An 8,445-nucleotide genomic window follows, 5' to 3' on the forward strand; every position below is an offset into this window, starting at 1 on the left:
AGCTAACTGGACGTCCCGTTGTAAGATCATACATTACTACATGGAAAGAACGTAAAAATCTCGATAATCAGATGACTTAATCAGCAGGATAGTAGTTACACGAGTACATTAGACCTACTGACGTTACAAACGTAATATTTTCATTGACGCGAGCAGTAGGCTACTCGTTTCACTTCAGCCATAACATTATAGCCTACGAACTGCACAGAGCTCCTGCCCAGCTAACTGGACGTCCTGTTGTAAGATCGCATATTACCACAACAATAATGTATGTAACTCCTAATCAGATGACCTATTCACCAGGAGAATATACTTAGGGCCCGTCCCATTTCTCCCCCCTTAAAACTTCCACTTGGTTTTGATTGCCCTCAATATTAAAGCCCCCTCGACAAGGGAAGTGGGGGTGAAGATCTTTCCCTATGAATTGGGACACCACTATATGCAAATTAGCGTAGCGAACATTGCTCACCAATGTCACGCGCAGCTTGGCCGGCGGTGTCTACCGGTAGTAGCCTGCTACTATTTTCATTCAGGAACATGCCCGTTCCAGCGGTCATTGTTGTGTGAGCTGTGCTGGTTTATCTACGTCTGGTTAATCAACAAAGACATTCGTGTTCATGTGAACGCCAGAACACACATCCTAAATATTGACGAAACTACCCAGATTGATTTATAACGTTATTTGAATGGCAGACTCAAAGCAATCAGCAGATATCATGAACATCGTCAGATAGCTTCATGAGATATTTTCTAACATTAGTGTTCAAAACTCAACAGTCCATCATCAGATGTGCATCAAACTAACACATTCCAACATATTTCGAAATTTTAATATGCTTATTTGCAAAAATATATGAAAAAATTGACCGACGCACTGAGCTCGCACAGTATCCTGGGTAATTTCATCTCCTACTTCGTTTTAAGCCTGCATCGGTCCTGGCTATATTTTGAGGGTTGATTTTAAGGGAAAAATAGCACTTCCCTTGCTCCCTAAAAGTAATGGGACACCTAGCCCTACCGTGGCGCATAAAAGCGAGGGTTAGGGTAAAAATCTAGGGGGTAGGGGAGGTATTGGGGCCGGGCCCTTGGTTTTAAGGGGTATCTACCCCTTGCCCTTATCCCTACCCCTCGATCGAAATGAGAATTGAGATAGCCCTTAGATCTCCGTGCAGCGCAAAACTAAGGGGAAGGGGAAGGGTAAAATAGAGAATTGAGATTGGCCCTAAATTTAGAGTATGTTAATTACATTTAATGTCAATGTTCAAAACAGCATACCAATAAAAATACTTCAAGACAGCAAGGACTTCACTTCTCTCTCTCTCTCTCTCCCCCTCTCTGTCTTTCTTTCTCTCTCACACACACACACACACACACACACATAAGGCAATGGTGTGCAGCTTGAAACACTTGCAACAACCGAAACCCAAACAATATTGAAGCGTTAACTATATGCAACTTTTAAAGGCACCCATAACATTTTTTTTACCTTAACATAACCTTTTCAAAACCATTTTGATGGCACATAACCTCATAACATGACAAAGCGGCACTTCTGCACCTAGCACCTTTCTAATTTCGGGTAGGAAACTAGAAAGCCCCTATTCATCAGCAAAAACCTTGCGCTTATCAGCCAGTCATGGTGGTCACTGCAAGCAAGCTTGAGCATGACAATTGACATCAACCATAGCAACAAAGTCTTTCTCTTATGAGCTGTGATTTTTCCTTTCTTAAAGTTAGTCTAAAATAGAAAACTAAGTGTGGTCTAGAAGTTCTCAGTAACATAAAACAAATGTGAGTATGGGCCCACACAAGGTTGTAAAAATTGTGTTTAAACAGATTTAGTTCTTTCCTGGAATTCTGTGGCTTGTATGGGATGACATTGTTTCTGTAACAACTAACACACACACACACACACACACACTACTAAATACTACTATACTTTAAAACAGGGGTGTCAAACTTCGACCTCTTGGGCCAACTCGACCGCCCATACGCGCTTTAATCCGGCCTGCCGAGCATTTAATTAGGTTATCATAGGCCTCTTGGTATTTTTTTCGACGTTATGATCAACTTTAGGCTACTGCAAACTGCTTTACACTCTTCTTAGAGAGCGTTCAATGTCAATGTCAAAACAGCTTGTTACATCGAGATACATAGTATCTCCATTGCAGCAGATCTAACTACATTATGCTACTCCATTTAATTGGGAACGCATTTCAGCGTGTACGAGAGGGAGAGAACGTGGCAGGTTCCAGCTGGCTTGTCATTGTGGATAATTGATATCTCCTTTTTATAAGAAACTTTTAAAAGGAAATCGCGATGCAACAGTAGTTCCCACTACTGACCATTTATAAACTGTGAGAGGGCACAGCCATAGGCACAGCACTAGCCATAGGCTAGTGGAGCTGGCAAAAGAGCCTTAAAGTGACAGTGCACCATTTATAAATGAATTAAACAACATCAAATGAACAGTATTTCTTAATAAATTAATTTGTCATTTAAATGATACAAAACTTTATATATATACACATTATTTTTTTGTTGTGTGGCCCACTGGCCAATTTTCAAAACCTAATGTGGCCCTTGAGTCAAAAAGTTTGGACACCCCTGCTTTGAAAGTAAATATATATAAACACTTCACGCCATCTGTTCATGATTGTAATTTGAAGAAGTGGTCAGGTGTGATAGTTCATAACATTTGATAGCTAGCTTGCTTCTCCCTCCTGTGCAATTGAAACTCTCCTAAACGTGCATCTCGTTGGTTATTGGCTGGAACACTGTTTCATGGTGCAGGTTGCACCAGTTTGTTTTTTGTTGCCGTTTGCTACTGATCGTGCTGTTGGGCACAGATGGCTGCGTTTGTTTGTGGCTTAACTATCATCTGGGCCTTTGAAGCAATGCCGTGATGCTGATGTCAGTGAGTTAAGGAAAAAGCCGGTTAGTCAGCAGGCTTAACTGCAGCCTAACTGCACTTTGTGCCTGGCCAACAGCATCCTCAACCTCATTGTCTTCAGTGGCACGAACAGCAGCTTTATGACACTGGGTGTGGTTGGCTGGTGCTGCTGTGTCAGGACTAGTTCTGTGCTATCTGTTTCTATCAGAACTACATAGAAAAAGATTACGGGAAATAGATATGCTGATGATGTTGATAATGTGAATGATTGCACAAAGCTCTGGCATCCTGTGAAGTGGTACCACCTCTTCCAGAGGGAGATCTACCAAAACTTGGTGAAGAGAGGCATCATCAGCTTGGGTTAGATGGGCCTCCAGTAGGTCGCGTGTGCTGTTACTGAGGAACATTTGTTTAGTTGTAGTACTTTGAAAGGTTGATGAAGTCATGTTGTCTCTCAGTGTTGGCAAATTGACACTATGGCCTTGTCCATTTTGACCGTGACCAGTCCTAGCATTTTTTAAATCAGCATTTTTTAGTCTTTTCTTTCCATAGTATATGTAATACCCAAGTCGTTTGCAAACAGAATATGTTAATGTTAGAAACTTCAGTGCTAAGCAGTGCTTAGTGCTAATTCATTTCTGTTGCAGGGCCTCCATAGACAATTTCAAGTGATCAGAAAGAAGAAAAGAGTCTGCACTTTGCAATAACAGAAACAAAAAAGAGACTAAGTGAAGCCTGTGCCTACCATACAATTCTCTGAACCAATTTCAAGTGCAAAGATATTGACAATCCGAGTTGATTTATATAATCTAATCAAACAAACCATGTGAATGTGAGACATGGGCTGAGTCTTTATGCTATTTGACATTCCTATGCTTTGTTCTTACTCTGAAGGCAGAGGTGGAAGGTTTGGCTTCAGAGAGTAAAAGTCCAACCACACATCAGAAAGTAAAAGTATCTGATCCTTCCATTCACTTAAATCAGCTTCTGATTAGCACAACTTTTTGCTGGGTAAATCAGTTAATTATTGAGGTCACTCAAGTTAATGGTAGGACTTTTCTTATCTGAAGCCAGACTTTTCCACCTCTGATCAGAGGAACTGAGCTATTATCTATTAGCCTAGAAATCTAGACGCACCCTAGCGGCGGCAAATTAATTTGCTCAGCCAGTACGTCTAGTACCAAACCATAGGGATTTCTATTGGCTGGCCATGGGCGTCATCCAATCACAGCGCTCTATTTTTGTTAGAGAGTCTTAAGGCGGGCTTAACAGGATGACGACAGTCCTGCGACGGTGAACAACAAGGAAGGTGGCTATGGCGAACGAAGTGTGGTTGTTTGAATCGGTGTTGGCGTCAACTTTGGAAGAGTTGGACTTGTGCTTTTCTTTGAAAGTTGAGCAACACAATGCACTTAAGTCATTCCTTTCGAAGAAGAAGGATGTATTTGCCGTTTTGCCGACCCGGATACGGATATGGTCGTGTAGCGCTGGCCTATTGCATGCCTAGGCAGTTTGAAAGACAATTCTCTGCCGCCCCTTGGATTAAGCGAGGTGAATGGTTCGATTCCAGACTATACATTTCAATGATATAGGATGGCCCGCCTGGCTAATTATCTATTTAAATTTTTGAAATATGGCAGTGTTCCCAGCTTTTAACATGTGCAATGCTTTGTTCCCATGCAGGTATTGTGCAAAGCAGGAATGCATTGTCAGACATTCCAACCTGCAACAAGTCATTTCAGGGAGGTATCACAAAGCCCAAAAAAAAATAAAAAAAATACTTTAGCCTACTTAAATACAGATTAATATGTTCAATAATGTCTAGTCAGTGCACCAAATAAGGAAGGCCTAGATAGAAATTGTGAAAATAAAATATGTAGATTTTGGTAGTTTGGTCTTTCATGTAGCCTTGGCAACTAGCCATCTAGAATAGGCCTGAATAATATGCACATGAATTGACACTAGTTAAACTCACCTCAACATGTCTTTTGCAATCATTTAACCCGCCACGGGCAATGCTAAAGTCACTGTTACAAACAGTGCAGCGTGCAAGACTAGGCCTATCATTTTTTACTCTTATGAGACAATAGCCTACACTTTGAAATGGGTCTTACATTTTCATTTTTTTGAGGCACTGACTCTGCCATGACGCTCCTGTTCCTACATTGAACTGATTAATTAAGTTCGGGAGAAAAGAGATAAAAGCCCGCCTACACCGAAAACTGATTGGTTGATTTAGCGAAACAGGCCAATCGGGATGCTCTCTGTCTTGGATGCGGCTCAGGCACACACGCACCACCCCTGTCTCTCTCTCCTCCTGCCGGGTATGGCGCTACACTCAGATGCGCGTGGTCGCATGCTCGCGCTCTTGATCGCTCACTCTAGATTCGGAAATTTTATCTAATTTGCGGGCGTCAGGGAGCCGCTTCGGGGAGACTTGGGATGTCTGGGCGTGTATTGTCAGTTTGATGATATCAAGATGTTCAATAGTGTTAATTTCATCCAGGCGAGACAAGAGGAAATATGTTAAATCCAACTACCTTTTTTTCATGACTAAGGCGAGGCGATGGCGAGGCGTCAGTAATGTCCTAAAACACTAACTAAGACTATCTTAAGATGCATTATTGTTGGCGAAAAAGGCGAGACTAAAATGTTTTGCATGAAATAAAAACTAAGATAAAATCTCCCTTCATGTTAGTCTACAAAATGAGAAGACAGAATATCTAGCTGTTACGTTTTCAAAATATTCGAATGAGTTCATCGCTAGCAGCTTTCCTGTAGGCTAGTCACGTGCTGCTGCTGCAACCCTGTGGCTGCAACACGAAACTACATGGAACAAGAACACTGGAGATTTCTGCCAGAGTTAGCAAGCTAACTACCTAAGCTTTATGCCACAATGCTACATACCCAGAAGTTGGCCTTCTCTCATACAAATTAACATCCCCCAGAATGTCCATACACGAAAATGTTCAGCATGTAATGTCAACTATTCATCTAGTTAGACTGATGATGCAAAGTTTGCTAGCAAGTAAGCTAATATAGAAAGTTAAGCTAGCAAGTTAGCTATGGCTAAGATGGAGAGTCTGTTTGGGGAATGTGTTGTGTTTGGTATATATCGCCATCTAGGCAGGTGGAGTAAAACATTAATAGTTTGGCCCTACGACAGTGTTTCTCAAACTATTTCAGTTTCAGGACCACTTAACTAACCCTAGCTAAAAAAAGATTAGACCTACTTTAACAGTAGCCTATAATTAGTCTATAGGCCTACTCACTGAACCACCTTTGCTTTATTGTCTTTGCACTTTGCTTATTGTGTCAGAGGATTCATTCTGTATGATTTAAACTGGCATATCTTACATAGACAGTGTTGCAGAACTGTTTGGATTTAACTACAAGTTATTTGGCAAACAACTCATGTATATTATACAACAATTGGGTTCTATGGAACTATTTATTTGTTTCTGATTGGCGAGAGGCGTTCCATGAGTTGGAATATCCCCTGGACATTTCAACTCAGACTTTGCACAGCTAATAATAAATCACTCCGCGATACAATGCGAAGATTTGACACAATGTTCTCATCCCAGCTCTCCACTATTTCAAGCAATGGGTCCCTTATCTTTTACTGTCTATGGTTACTCCTTAGCAAAACCATAATCTTAAAACAGTGCTTCACCACATCTGTGGATTAAGCCACACAGTCAACTCAATGTAAGTAAGATAAACGAGGATGCTAATTGTTCTCAGCATTGCCAGCATTGTGTATAATATGATTGTCACTTGAGGAGACTTGTAGATAACTAACGTTAGCATAGTTAGCTAACCGCTGCTAACCTGCTAGCATCGTCCGCCAGGCTGTGCACACAGTAGTGTAATATTGATTCACCATAAATTAATAAAGTTGAGTGGTTCTGCAATGTAGACTATGTTTTTTGCAGTACCATGTCCCTACATGACATGGCCCATCCTTGTAACATGCATGCAGCAAACATAGATATGAATGTGATTTCAGCCCGACTTTCAACATTTCTTTCAAGAAGACACGTGAAACCACAAAGACCCGTAATGAGGATCTGGAATGTTGGTTACCTAGCAACCAAGACGCTGAAAAGGGAACTATTTTTTGGTGCGAAAAGAACGATGTCGAAATTAAAAATTTTTAAACAATAACGGATGTTTTCAGATTATTTAGTTTGTGGTAGAATTGTTGTATAAAAGCAATATAGCACTTCGTGATCGGGATTGGTCATGGATATCCCCCACTGTTGTTGCCTGCGCCACTCGGCCTCCGGCCTCCGCGTGGCTCGGACCAACAACACCCGTGGGAATATACACTTTGAGAAACACTGGTCTTAATATGACAGTGGTCCAGTCAAATCTTTTACTGTCTATGGTCAAATCCCAGCCGAGCTATAACTGTAGCTCGACTTACCCGTGCATGTAAATATACTGACTGACAAAAAATCTGAATGAGTAATTATAACAGACGAGTAGCCCCTGTGGACACACAATATTGTTGAAAAATTGAGATGTGTGAAACACTATTTGACTCAAATGGTAATCAGAAATAATTTGTTAAAAAAAAAAAACTAAAAATGTGTTGACTAAAACTGACTAAGACTAAGATACCTTTAGTTTTCTTTTGACTAAAAACTAGACTAAAATGACGACTTTTTAGTCATCACAAACTTGACTAACAAAAATGATATTTGAATGACTAAATATGACAAAGACTAAAAAGGACATTTAGTCACAAGACTAAGACTATGACTAAATTAAAAATAGGTGACAAAATTAACACTAATGTTCAAGTTCAATTGAAAATCTTCAAAATATAGCTCTTTAGGTGCCTTGGTGGTTGATAGCATATGAGAAGGCCGTCCCATGGCCTTTTAACAAACAATTAGTACACTTTTAACATTTAATGATAATTAAATGTTAACATTTAATGATAATTATGAATCTTAAAATAAAAATAGGCTACCTGGCTGCCGTCTGTCAGTTTAAGACACATTTATTTGAACTTTCACTTCCATGACACACAGTGACGACAGATGTGTGGAAAGAAGCTTTGAATTTTCCCTTGTCCTTGTAAGGCACAGGGCAGACTAATGAAATTGCATCTTTTGACTATTCTATGTTTTCTTTTAGAAATGATGATATTGAATTCTGCAGTGTAAGATGCCTCCATAAAGACAGGAGACAAACGCAGAAAGTCTCTAACCTCTCTCTCTCTCTCTCTGACACACACACACATTGCATTAACAAAGGATAAATTCATCATAAAGATTAACTACATAGATAACTAACTAACTAACTACATAGATAAATAAATAAATTACTTAATTTATTTGTGTGCATTTTCAATTCACTTTAATCAGTGGTGTCAAGGATGTGTTAAAGGTGTATAATTAAGGGGTGTTGTTGGGTATTACACAAAGCAAAAGTCCCTAAAATCGTGATTAGTTGTTCTGGAGCCTTTATGACCTATGGACTTGCAGGGGTTTTCACTTTTCTAAAACCGTTAGAGTAAAGAGGCAGCCATTTGTATC

The sequence above is a fragment of the Alosa alosa genome, chromosome 6, assembly GCF_017589495.1.
Source record: "Alosa alosa isolate M-15738 ecotype Scorff River chromosome 6, AALO_Geno_1.1, whole genome shotgun sequence".
Classification (NCBI taxonomy): domain Eukaryota; kingdom Metazoa; phylum Chordata; class Actinopteri; order Clupeiformes; family Clupeidae; genus Alosa; species Alosa alosa.